General features: G+C 45.4%; 1 long non-coding RNA gene across 3 annotated transcripts in view; it reads left to right on the top strand.

Moving 5' to 3' along the window:
- The window catches only part of LOC131742485 (uncharacterized), a 28174-nt gene extending 14126 nt beyond the window's left edge, over positions 1-14048 (top strand). Inside the window, exons 4-6 of one of the 3 annotated variants that reach the window (XR_010836850.1) lie at positions 11096-11786; positions 11920-13556; positions 13755-14048. This is a non-coding gene — a long non-coding RNA (uncharacterized lncRNA). Of the gene's footprint in view, positions 1-11095; positions 11799-11919; positions 13729-13754 lie in introns of those variants that run through there. The other 2 variants (XR_009331460.2, XR_010836849.1) reach the window with 2 other exon arrangements.
- Positions 14049-14267: the final 219 nt, after the last annotated feature.

Here is a 14267-nt window from a genome sequence, read left to right as displayed (position 1 = left end):
ATCCAAGTGTTAGGAAGGTGGGTGCCCTCTTGTTGTTTGTGCCAGCTGGCAATCATCATTTTTATTTAAGTATTTTTCAGGGAGCAAGGCAAAGGATATTTGCACTATAAATTACAAATATTGAAGCATCGTCTCCCAATAAGTGGACATATCAAGGACAAAGGTTGGAATGCAAGAGAGTGTCAGCAATTGCCACGGCGTCCCAGAGGAATTTTCTCTTGCCCAGGCTAAGTCCATTAGTCTAGCTCTGTACTTGGAGAGAGGAAACCCTGTCAGGGAGGCCAGATGCTGTGATGGTCAAGGGCCAGGCAGCAGATCTGAAAGATCTGGTTGTAAATCTTTTTCTTACTGGTTGTGGACAGTTTATTCTCTAACTCTCGAGGGCTTGTTGAGAGGATTAAATAAGTAAAGGATCCAGTACAGTACATACTATGTACTCAGTAAATGATAATCGCCAGTCATGGCACTATTATTTCAAAAATCATCAATTCCTGTGATACAAAACAGTGCAAGTATGTTGGTGCACAGTATAGAGAGAGTGTTTGGTGGGGATTTGGAATTAATGAATTGATGATGGTAATGAGGATGAGATGATATGATGATGATGATATATGATGATGAAATGATGAGATGATATGATGATGATGATGAGGTGATGATGATGATGAGGTGATGATGAGGTGATGATGTTGAGATGATGATGATGATGATGACATGATGATGATGTTGAGATGATGATGACATGATGATGACATGATGAAGATGATGAGATGATGATGAGGTGATGATGATGACATGATGATGATGATGACATGATGATGTTGAGATGATGATGATGATGTGATGATGATGAAGTGATGATGACATCATGATGATGATGATGAGGTGACGATGAGGAGGAGGTGATGATGATGACATGATGAAGATGATGAGGTGATGACGACATGATGATGATGAGGAGGTGATGATGATGAGGTGATGATGACATGATGATGATGAGATGATGATGTTGAGATGATGATGATGATGAGATGATGTTGAGATGTTGAGGTGATGATGATGACATCATGATGATGATGATGAGGTGACGATGAGGAGGAGGTGATGATGATGACATGATGATGATGACGAAGTGATGATGATGACACGATGAAGATGATGAGGTGATGACGACATGATGATGAGGTGATGACGACATGATGAGGAGGAGGTGATGATGATGAGGTCATGATGACATGATGATGATGATGAGATGATGATGTTGAGATGATGATGATGAGATCATGATGATGATGACGATAGATGATGATAGATGATGATGAGATGATAGTGGTGTTGGGGTGGTGACAATAATAAAATTATTGAGGTATAGAAAATATGGAGCCTTTAATGTAAATTTGGTTGCATTTGCTTTACTTAATGAGAAGTTACAATAATATTTAATCACTTAATAGTGACTAAGTGATTAATTAATAATAATCACTTAAAAATGGTTCCAAGAGGTGGTCCTGGAGCCAGAATGCATGAGTTCAAATCTTGGCCTTGCCTCACGGTAGATGTGTAATCTTGGGTGACTTACTTGACCTCTATGTGTCTAGGTTTCCTTCCCAGTACACTGGAGATGATGATAATATACCCGTGTACCTCACTGGGCTGTTGAGAGCACTGAATGCACTAATATTTGTCAGGGCCTCAGACCAGGGCTGGGATCTCAGGAACATGCAGCGTGGCATGGAAGACACTCAGGACACAAGCAGGAAACAACCATATTCTTCTCGTCCCTCACGTGCCTCTTAATCTGCTTTGCCGGCTGTCTCTCTCCTGCGTGAAATCTCAGGCTGGTCCTCATAGCTTTTCCAACCACTCTTGAATTACACAGTCTTCTGTTCACTTCTCAAAGTAATAATAGTCTTATATCAGAAATTACAGTGCCCAGTCCTATATGGTAAAGTACCAACCTTCATTTAGAATGACAGTGTCTCTCTTCCCCCAGTTTATCCTGGCTTAAAAGTGAATTTGTAGCTTCTGTTAAGAAGGTTGATGAAGGGGCCAGAATCATGAAATTGACTTTCACCACCTCCTTTGAAAGCGCCCCAGAGGTCTTGCACCTGCGTGGCTATGGGACTAGCTGACACCTGTTATCTTGAGGCCTTGGCGGAAACTGGAATAAAAGACTCCCATTTTTAACACTGTTATACATGCAACAAATAGGGCAAGTATGACTGTTAGAATATATATTTCTTAAATGATAAGTCCTTAATTTCACCCCTTCCTTGGGAGTTGAGGCATATTGTGATGCTAATTTTCGGTTACCATATACATCCACTCCCATTCCAATGCAGGGTTGCCAGATTTAGCAAATAAAAATACAGGACCCCCAGGTAAATTTGAATCTCAAATAGGCAACAAATAATTTTTAGTGTAAGTATGTCCCATGCAATATTTGGGGCATACTTATACCGAAACATTAGTCATTCTTTACCTGAAATTCAAATATAATTGGTTATCCTGTATTTTGTCTGGAAATCGTGTTCCAGTAATTCTTGTGTCTGAGATAGATTGGATTTGCAAGCCTAGGTCAGGGCATTTCAGTTGCAAATAACAGAATTCCAGGTAAAAGTGTCCTTGGCAAGAGGCTGGGGCGGGTTTATAAAAATCCCCCGGTGGAGACAACCTCCCCAAAGAGCCCCCCACTTGGCCTCTGCTCCCTTCCAGCCACTTCACAGCCCTTGGCCCCCTTGATCTCCTCTGAATTAGGCTGTGCCTTCCCAAAATCTGCCAGCAGTTCGTCAATTACATTGTGTAACTCTCTGTTATCCTCCGTGTATAATATGAGCTGACTAAAGGGAAAATGAAAGGTTTGCAGTCTGGCTGGACACCCTTTCCGTGGGCTCTTCCCGTAGATGACTGTGTCTTCCTAACCCTGTTCCTTCCAAAATCCATCCCCTCCCGCCATCCTCTCTCAAGCTGTTGTCTGCAAGGAGGTGTGAATCTTAGCTCTCTGGAACTACCCAGTTAGTGAAGAATGTTGGAATCTACTCAACGCTAACCCTACTTTACAACTTTCCAGTGTCTTTCTCTGGTGTCTCAAACTTCTTTAAAAGGAAAAGAATTTCAGCCCTGAGAATGGCACCAGTAACTATCAAGGACTTTCCTTGAGGAGACAAAGCCATTTCCTATCTGTAAATTAGCTTTTCCAAGACCCCCGCCTGTACCACCCACGCAAAAATCACTTGAGGACAAATGGTATGATTCAGGTCTGATAAAGAAGCAGAAGCTCAGACACCACCATACTTGCTCATGTTCCCAATTATGGCATAAATATCTTTACTTTGGGAAGCAGAAAGGGGCCTCAGCTGTCTGGCCATATCCACCAGGAAAGCCTCGACCATCACAATTATCTGGGTAAGTCCAGGTTTTCCCTTAAGTAGGAAAAACAACCAGTTGCTGTGTTAAGTGATCTTGTACACGTTCACTCACTTAATCCACACAACAACCCTGCGGGGTGGGACGGGTTTATCTCCATTTCACCCTAGACTTTGAGATAGAGTGTCTACACAACCAACGGATGGCTGGGCCACGGTTTGAACTTTGGCATCTCACTGGAGAGTCTGTGCCAGTCTGCCTCCTGCTCAAGTCAAGGCTCTGGGGTCCTTCCTATACTGGCTTGGAAAAGTCTCAGTACAAAATGAGTGGGATCGTGTAGAGTGAAATTTGGAATAAGTTGAATATTCATACACCTTAAACTTGTACTGTGTGTCTGTTATATCTCAGTGAAGCTGGAAGAAAAAGTTTTCAATATTCCCTTAGCTACATCCAGAAAAGACGAAAGCTGTCATTCAAAAAAGTACCTGCACCCCAATGTTTATAGCAGCACTACTTACAATAACCAAGACATGGAAGCAACCTAAGTGTCCATCAACAGAGGAATGGATAAAGAAGATGTGGCATATATATATATATATATATATATATATATATATATATATATATATATATATATACAAGGGAATATTACTCAGCCATGAAAAAGAATGAAATCATGCCATTTGCAGCAACATGGATGGACCTAGAGATGATTGTGCTAGGTGAAGTCAGTCAGAAAGAGAAACACTTATACATGATATCACTTGTGCGTGGACTCTAAAAAATAGGACAAATGAACTTATTTACAAAACAGAAACAGATTCACAGACATAGAAAACAAACTTATGGTTACCAAAGAAGGGGGAGGGATAAATTGGGAGTATGGGATTAACAGATGCACACTGCCGTATATAAAATTGATAAACAACAAGGATTTACTGTGTAGCACAGGGAACTATACTCAGTAAATTGTAATAAAATATAGTGGAAAAGAATAAAAAAAAAGATATATACATATACGTATATGTATAACCGAATCACTTTGCTATACACATGAAACTAAGACAATATTGTATATCAACTTTACTTCAATAAAAAAATAAAAAATAACCCCAGTGACCCAGTTTAAAAGAATATTCCCTCATCAACAGGACATAAATACCTATGTTTCTAAAACATGTTGAATATTAAAAAGCCATTGCTTTTATTTCAATAATGATCTATACCCATATATACAGAAAGAAATCCCAGATGATAGCAAGACCTACAGCTCCAAGAAAGACATCACTTACTATGCTATTTTTCTCCTTCTAAATGCAATTGATCCTTTTATGTTCCATGTAGGAAAATAAACTTTCTCCCGTACCTGAACACTTACAATATATTTTTAGAAGCAAGTGATTATACATTGGGCATAAAGGTGAAATATATACTAAAACTGTGACTGTGTACTGCTACTGAAACATCTATACAGGGGAAATTTGTTGGTGACTGAATTATATTGAGACTGCAGTTTGATAAGCACGTCGGACTTCAGCTGTATTTCCTGTAGTCAGGAAATGCTCAGAAATAGAAGTCTGCTGACTTCACGGGTTAGTTCCAGCCTCTCACGGCTCAGGAAGAACAGAGACCCCCTCCAGACCCCCGTCAACCAGCATATGGACCAGCCTGCTCTTTTCACATCTTCTTTTCACTTCTCCCCTTGCTTGTTTGAAAAACACTCCGTTCTCACTTTTCAGATTAAGCAAATTATCTTCAAACAATGTTATGACCCAATAGAGCACAAAATTAATGTAATAGGATGACAGAGATCAACGAATTTGCCTAAAAACACGGGTCAACTGCTTTTTCCAACATGTTCCCAATGTATGTAGCAGGAGTAATATTTCATTGTTTTATTCCGAAAGAGCAGAAGTCTTACTCTCTCTTACTGCACCTTTCTTGCAGCACCTCTAGGACGTTTTTTGGCCTAAATGTAGCTGCCATTCATCGTCGTCGGTGTCAGGCAGGAACGCTTTGTTCTGGCCGTGCAGTTATCTGGGTCTGGGTCGTTTGCTTTACTGCGGCCTCTGTTGGTGCTCAAAGGGTGAGGCTGGGCCCTTCTGGCTCAGAGAAAACAGAGCGAGTGAAATACAGTTGCCAAAGATTATAAGGACCCTGGCTAAAACAGGAAGTGACAATAATCCCTGCCTGGGCTTCTGAGGGTTTAAAGTACTTGAAGGAAGTTGGAATCATGGCCCAGTATGTATTTAACCCTTTTAGTGCCAGGATGGAAAGAAAAACACTGTGAGGATGGAAGGGGTGCCAAGTCCAGAAGAAGCACGTGCAGAGCAACTACTGACATTCAAAGCGTTTGGGGTTTTATCAGCGTCCTCCCTGTTTCCTGGAAAAAAAATTTTTTTTGTTTAGAAACTTGAGCAAAAGACACCATTTTTTAAATAGACATCATTTCTTTTCTCCCCGCCCTCCTCACCGTTCTCCTCCCTCTGGTAGCTTTCTTTCTTTTTTTCTTTTTAAAATTTTATTTATTTATTTTATATTTATATTTATTTTATATTTATATTATTATATTTATATTTATTTATAAATATAAAATATATATTTATATATATAAATATATATTTATTTTATAAATATAAAATATAAATATAAATATTTATTTATATTTATATTTATATTTATATTATTATATTTATATTTATTTTATAAATAAAATTTAAATTTTATTTATTTATTTGTTTTTGGCTGTGTTGGGTCTCCGTTGCTGCGCGCAGGCCTTCTCTAGTTGCGGCGAGCGGGGGCTACTCTTCATTGCTGTGCGTGGGCTTCTCACTGCGGTGGCTTCTCTTGTTGCGGAGCACGGGCTCTAGTCGTGCAGGCCTCATTTGTTGTGGCGTGCAGGCTCAGTAGCTGTGGCTCGCAGGCTCTAGAGTGCAGGCTCAGTAGTTGTGGCACGTGGGCTCAGTAGTTGTGGCTCGCGGGCTCTAGAGTGCAGGCTCAGTAGTTGTGGCGCAAGGGCTTAGTTGCTCCGCGGCATGTGGGATCTTCCTGGACCAGGGCTCGAACCCGTGTCCCCTGCATCGGCAGGCGGATTCCCAACCACTGCGCCACCAGGGAAGCCCCCTCTGGTAGCTTTCTGAAAAGACCAGACCTGAACAATTTGATGATCATAAAAATTTCTTCAAGTTAATGAAAAATTCAGTTCTTTCCTTGCTGGGGAGAAAATCCTGCACATTCTCACATTCTCCCATCGTGGCAGGAAAGCTCTGCGTCAGTGGGGAGAATCGCCATGACCCACGGAGTAAAATCTCTCAGGAAATCTGAGGCCACGAACCAGACAGTGCTAAGGCCAAAGAGATTCAGACTGAGAGCCACGGCTTGATGGAGTCTATTTATAGCCACCCACACCGAGAAGAGGTTGAGGAAACCTTTTTTGGTCAACTTGCCAAAGCATTCAGTTACATCTACTTACGATGGGGCGTTTAATTCCATTACATGCTGGAAAAACAATTCAGCTGACCACAGACCACCAAATAGCTTTTTGGACGACACTGGAGAGAATTTCCTCTTTCAGAATGTTGGAGGGATCAAACAGCACAGAGGCTGTAACTGCTCCTTAACAGGGAAGAAACGGTGGGAGATTTAAAGATAAAGCAGGTGGATGGTTTAGAAGAATCAGTCGCACACATAACCACATGAAATATTTCAAGGGAAGGAAAAAAGTGAAATCAGAAAAAGAAAAAGAACTCTAGGAAAGAAACAAACAAATGTTCTGTTTAACATGGTGGATTGAACAGATGCATTTATCTTCTCTCTACCCAACCTGCTGCAAAAGAATTTTAAAAGTCTGATTCACAGTAACAAAGAGAATGGGAGAAAAGACAGCAGCAGGTGAGGTATTTCAACAAGTACATGGAACTTAGAGAACAGAGTGAAAACTGGTAAAGGCTTTGAGGAGCTGAGGAAGTGTCTATAGGTGGAGACGTTGACGGAAGAGAGGTAGTTTATCTCAAGGAACCCACTGAGAAGGGTCCCCTCCAGCATTCTGAGTAGCAGGTGAGGACCACTATCCCTCGCTTCTCTGTCTTGCAGGAAACTGAAGGTTTAGTCAGTGGAGAAAGTGAACAGTAGGTGCTCTGAATGTGGGACCCCAGACACCGCCAAAGGTCAGCATGGGGAGTGGTATCCAGGCAGGAGATTTTTGGGAAAGGCCCTTTGCTCTTTGAACCCCTTCTCCACGTACTCCCGGACCTTCAGAAACCAGGTGTGGGCGACCCTTACCCGTCCACAAGCCCCACCGTGAGCTCAACCAATCTGGGTGTTAGTACCTCAGTTATCAATACGAGAGGATGGTTAAGCATTACTAGAAATTTGATGGGGAAAACATAAAATAGAACTAGTTAACCTAGAGGAAATAGTCAATGAAAATGAAGGAAGCAGAAATAAACTTTATAAAATCAATATTAATATTAGACAGATAAGCAGATGCTGCATTCATGGAACAAAACCAGATGAATACAGGCACCCGTGCACCCACACACATATGTATGGCCAAGGAATAAATAAAAGGCCTTGGGATTTGTAGGTGTGAGAGCTAAAATAAAACACAATTTCTATAAACAGTTTAAAGGATAAAGTGAAGGGAAATTTCTCAGCACTGAAAGATGTACAAATGTAAAAAAAATACTGAGTCCACATTTGGGTCCATCATCCTGAAATGTGGGGATACCATCACCCAATAGAAGAACCGAAGGGCTCTGAAACGGGCACAGCAAGCAAACACACGTTCACACACAGAAACGGTAGAATGAATAGGACTCCTCAGCACAGGGAAGGGAGAAGACAGAGCCTTCAAAATCCTGAGTAAAACACAAGATGGTCCGTGAACCGGTCATTGTCCAAGCTGGGTGATGGGTATACCTGTGGTTCTCATATACTACTCTTCTTTATGTATGTTCATAGACTTTTCAAAAAAATAGAAATTTTACAAGCTGCCATGAAAATAAGCCAACCAACAGCAAGACAACAGTGAAAGAAAGCTGAGGAACAAAGAGTTACCAGTATGCACGTATCGTTTAAAAGTGTGTCGTCCTTGATCAATGCCAGAGAAACAGCTACACGTGGGGCTGGGACACGTGGTTGGGTCAGGGCCCTGGCAGTTTATGTTATCTGGCCATTTGATATTCCCCTTCATAAAAACAAAAAGACAAAAATAAAAACTAGGGAAATTGCAAGAGGAAAATTATGTTCAACCTATAATTTTATCCCCGACCAAACCATAAAATATGAGGGTAAAGTAAAGACCTTTTTAGGCACGCCAGAACCTACAATCTGTGCTTCTCTGCAGCCTCTTTAGGACACTCATGAAGGACGTGCTTCCTCTTGGAGGAGATGCAGCCAGGAAGGAGAAAGACGTGAGACTGAGGACACGGGGGTCCCGCCCGGGACAGAGGTGGAGGGAACTCCCAGGAGGGCTTCACCTGTCGTCAGACCCAGACCGCTCTCTGCCCCTTCACCCGGCCTCTCATCGCCTCCCCACCTTCCTCCCAGCCGACGACGTCACCAACGTGCCGGGGAGGGTCGGGGAAGCATGGGGTGTGAGTCAGCCGCGTGGCAGACGTCACGTGACCCCCAGTGACGTCTCCTTCCCCAAACCAAGGTGATGGGATTGCTAAGCCAACGGGGAACTGAGGCGGTTTTCACCCAGGGAGTAGAAGCCTTGCTCCTCTGGAAGATGCCCATCCACCGCCCCAGGCGTATTTGAGGGAGAGACCTGAACAGGAGAGAGGAGCAGGGAGAGGCCGTCCAGAGCCCCCGCCCACCCGCTGGCCCAGTGGGGAGGACGGTCCCTTTCCCTGCAACTGGTAGACTCCACAGAAGGTAGCCAAAGGGGGCCGCCTCGTGGCGCCCCGTCCAGAAAGGCCACCTGCTGGGTGAAGAGGGCCTGGCAGCCAGAGCCGTGGGCTGTGCACACCCAGGCGGGGGGCGCAGGACCGGGAGGGGCTGGGATGGCGTGGACTTGCCTCTCAGGGAACTAACTGAGCAGTGGGCCTGCCCCCTCCCCCCAGCGCATCCACACTGAAGAATTCATACCGTGACGGGGAGGGACCAGCGTTTAGACACTGGTAGAGATGACTGTACCCCCATGTTATCTGCAGGAACAGCACTGCAAACCTGGGTGTTAAAGTGGCTTCCTCATAAAGTCACAGTCACACCAGATCATAAGACAGGTCTTGGTGAACAGTAGTTACAGAGTGCCAAGCTTTAGACGATTCCACAGCACAGGAGAAATAAGAAGTGTCAACATTTTTCAAATATATTAAATGAAGGGAAAAATAAAGGAAAACGCCTTCCCCTAAAATGGAAAGCAAGAAACCAGAACCTGTATTTTTCATGTTTGAGTTCATTCTTTTTGCTGAAGAGTGCTTCTGTGAACAGTCTTGCACAATCCCCGTGAGGGATGGACGGATGGAAAGGCAAGGTTGCAGAGGAAGAGGAACAGTGGACCCTTACCCAGCAAAGGATCGGTTCCCTTAGGGCTCTCTGGACCACTTCAGGCATTGGCAGGCGTCCCAGTGGGACATGAGCCGTCGTGTGAGGGGTCCCAGAGGACAGAAAAAGTCTCCTGAGTTTCCTCGAAAGGAACAGTATTGCCACCTTTTAAGAGAGACGGCCTAGGACCTAGTTATAGACTGTTCATCTTGGAATCCGTATCTGGGAAGTTACTGGAACAAATCGTTGAGTAATCAGCTGCCCACCCACCAGGAGGGCAGAAGACACTGGGAAGGAACAACAGATGTTTCTGGAAGAGCAGATGTAATTGGCAAAATCCAAGGCCCCCCTCCCGAGTCTTCAGGGTTCAAAGGGACCCCAGGAGACAGGCCTGAGGGTCAAGCACTGTGGTGACCAGGGAATCTGCTAACGTAAAAGAACTGTCACAGAGTATTGTGAGACACACTTGAGTGAGTACAAATAGCGTATTTAGACGCGATACCAGTTTCAGCAAGTCTTTCCAAATGTGGAAGAGACATGCCATATGTATACAATAGGGTATGAAATTTAGAGAGCAAAACCCAGGCAAGGCTGACGGTGGACAGCTTGGGACAAGAAGCTTTAGGGCCACGCGGGGGGCACCAGTTTCCAGACGGGAAGCTATTTGTTTCCTACCCCAATCCAGAGGGCCCTGCAAATCAAAATCCAACCATAGCAACCAAGAGGGGGAAGGCAAGTTGCCGCGTGAATGTGGGAGAACTGCCTTTACTATCCTCCTTAATCACAGCAGGAAAATGGTTCACGCTCTCTGCCAAACAGCGTTCTAAGGGCTTTCGTCTTCTAACTCACGTGGTCCAGACAGTAACCCTCTGAAGGTGGGGACTCTTATTATCTCTGTTTTACAAACAGGGACACTGAGGCTTCGAGAAGTAAAGCAACGCGTCTGAGATCACACGGATAAAAAGTTGCCAACGGGAAGACCATTATCGGAAACGCACGAACACAGTGGAGGCGTCCGTTCCTTAATGTTTCTCAAACTCGTTCACGTGGACTGTTAGCCTATCCAACGAAATATCATTAAATATGACTTTCTGTGCGAGATCCGATAGTACATTTGCTTTTCCTCACCTGTGCGTAAAAAAGCAACAGGTATCAGAGAAAAGCAAAAGGCATTTTTGCAGGAGAAAGACACAAATGAAAGCCATTCAAACCATTACCTTTGTGTTTTCCTACACAGGCGACGTCCGCCAGCTCCAATTTCAGCGGGAGGACAGGCTGCCCCAGAACCAGGCTCTGTGCCACGGCAACAGTGAGCCTTTAAAGATCTGAACCCGAGGACGGAGACGAGCACGGCTCTGCATCTCACACCCTCTCGTGGTGAAGGAGTCGTGGGTCCGTGCGGGCTGCTGGTCAGCGGAACGCAGAGGCAGGTGATAGAAGCAGAGGGAGAGAGGCCAGGCCCTCCCCCCGGGTCCAGCACAAGGTCCCCCGCGTGCCCTGCGTGCTACCCTGCGCATCCACTCGTGCCCAAGTCACCAACCCGGCCGCCCAGCAGCGGCTCCGAGCCCACGGGCAGCACTGCCCACGGTCGCCAGGTAGCAGCCCCTGTGCGTGTGCTCCAGCCTGGGAAGGGCAGCCGCGAGGGGACACCCACAGGCGATGTCCTGAGGCCCGAGGCAGAGGCCACGTCGGGGTAAGATTTGGCTCCTTTGTGTTCGTCACACTTTACAAGAAAACTCGATGTGAAATGGAGAAGGCACTCACTCACCTCGGGCAGTGTCACACTTCCACGGGGCTCTTGTCACAGAGGGAAGCTTCTGGAACACGCAGAGCAGTTAGTGCTGGATGGAGACGATGCCTGCCATCGTCCGCTGTGAAAATCCCTCCGTGTCCGCGCTGCCCGCGGCTGGCCTTCTGTGCTGAGACTGGTAGGTGGCTAGGTGAGTGGGTCCACGGGTGCGGGGGTCCTGTGTGTGAAACTTTTACTGCAGATGTCAAATCACAAGTAATTGTCCTTTGAAGATAATATTTGTGTGTGTGTGTGTGTGTTTCTTTTCACAGACCCGATATTAAACTGTGAAATCTGATGCCGGCGCAAGGGAGAGTGTTGATAATACCAGCTCCCGCTGTCGGAGAGCCTGCGGTTCCACGCACCGCGCGTTGCTGCGAGTGCCCCAGCCTCACGAGACAGGGAGCGTCGCGCTCACTCACAGAGGAGGCGCTCGCCGTGCAGGAGGCCGGCGGTTTACGCACATCACTCAGCACCTGGGTCGCAGAGCTGGGGCGAGACGTGCATCCGATTCCGAGGCGCGCGTCCATCCTGGCCCACTGTGCTGCAGGAGGTCTCGAGCGGGACATGCTGAGCTCTGGAAAACGGGAACAAACAGGGAAAGAACAATGTTTGACAGAGCCAAAGAAAATGATACGAGAAGACGGTGCAGGGGGTTTGCAGTTCGGGACTTGGATGGAATGGACACACATCACCCTGTCCCCCCTCGAAGTACAGGCAGAATCCCTGCACGCGATACGAAACAAACACGCAAAGACGCTGCAAAGTGAAGAGAACAGGCAGACCTGCCAGGTGTGGGAGTGCGTTCCTAGACCCTGAACTGGATACGGGGAACCAGCAGCCCAGGAACCCCAGTGGCACAGACCAGAGGTCCCAAGAAGAGTCTGCTCTCTCTGGCCAGAGGGGCGGCCTAGCAGGACAGAGAATTTTGACTCAGTTACTGCCCTACACCTTCCAAACTCCATGGAGAAATCCACGACCCCAGCAAAGGCTGAGGGGGGCCCTAGGGCCAGAACGTTTACTACCATCTAGTGGGAAGAAGGCTGACACCAGCACAGCTAGGTTGTCGGAGCAGCCCAGAGCACGGCTGGGTACCACCCTTGCACCCCTTCCTCAGGGAAACTGGCCGTCCCCTGACCTGGCAGCAAGAACAGCGCCCCTCGCCCTGTTAGTGTGGTATCATGGGAAGCCTTCCGAAGCAGAAGCTGTCATAACAGAAAAATCCAAATATCCAGGTTACAATGAAAAGTTGACTCATCAGACCGAGAGCACCAGGAGACTCTCAGCCAGAGCGAGAAGAGATGCTCAGCGGATACCAACACCGAGATGACCCAGATGTCGGTTATTTGACAAGAATTTTAAAGCACCCTCAAAATGACCTGCTTCAACAAACCATGACAAACACACTTGAAACAAACAACAACAACAACAAAAAATAGAAACTCTCAGCAAAGAAATAAAAGACACAAAGAAGCACCAAATGGAAATTTTATAACTGAAACATACAATCACTGAAGTGAAAACCTCAGTGGATGCGCTCAAAAGCAGACTGGAGAGGACGGAGGAAAGGACCAGTGAACTTCAGGGTGAACAGCAGAAATTTCCCCATCTGGGGAACACAGAGGAAACAGACTGGAAAAAAGAAACGTGGGCAGAGCCTCAGGGGTCCGAGCACCTAGAACAAAAGGGCGAACATGCTGTCATCAGAGTCCCAGGAGGAGGAGAAAGAAGTGGGCCCCAAAGGGCATCCCGAGAAATGTGGATGAAAAGTTCCCAAATGTAGCAAAAGACAAACACCTACGAATCCAAGAAGCACAGTGAACCCCCAACAGTATAAACCCCAAAACTGCATGCCAGGAACGCCATACTCCAACTCCAACCCCCTTGCAGGGCTTCCTGTTGCTAAATGGTAAAAACATTTTTTATATCATTTTATAGACATTTTTTATATCAAAGAATTAAATAATGATATAAAAATTTTCCATTTAAGATAGAATAATTTTCTATCATGTATGTAAAAGCATATTAACTAAGTGCATGTGATAGTGGACATATAAAAATATAAATATGGGAACATATCAATTGGCTTTTTTTTTTTTTTTTGCAGTACGCGGGCCTCTCACCGCTGCGGCCTCTCCCGCTGCGGACGTGCAGGCCCAACGACCACGGCCCACGGGCCCAGCCGCTCCGCGGCACGTGGGATCCTCCCAGACCGGGGCACGAACCCACGTCCCCTGCATCGGCAGGCGGACTCCCAACCACCGCACCACCAGGGAAGCCCTATCAATTGGCTTTTAAATAACAAAATGCAAGAATTCCAAATAGACTGTGACTGTGCTTTTTTGCTGGTTTTGCTATTATGGCATGAAGATATATGTCCATCTCCATTTTAGGATATGCAATGAGCTAAAACCAAACAGGATGTAATATCTTATTTGAAAATGCATTTGTCAACAAATCATGCTTTTACCACGTAATTATTTTAAAATAAATTAAATGGAGACTATCACTGTTGCCATAGGGACGGTTGAAATGCGTCTGTCTGTATAATCAAAGTGATCGACATTTGTGTTACAATGAACGTTATGATGAAATCTTTAGGGACACACCAATCAAAAAG

The sequence above is a fragment of the Kogia breviceps genome, chromosome 15 (assembly GCF_026419965.1).
Source record: "Kogia breviceps isolate mKogBre1 chromosome 15, mKogBre1 haplotype 1, whole genome shotgun sequence".
NCBI lineage: Eukaryota > Metazoa > Chordata > Mammalia > Artiodactyla > Physeteridae > Kogia > Kogia breviceps.
The sequence above is the reverse complement of the archived record's forward strand: the minus strand, read 5'-3'. Positions and strand labels throughout refer to the sequence as shown.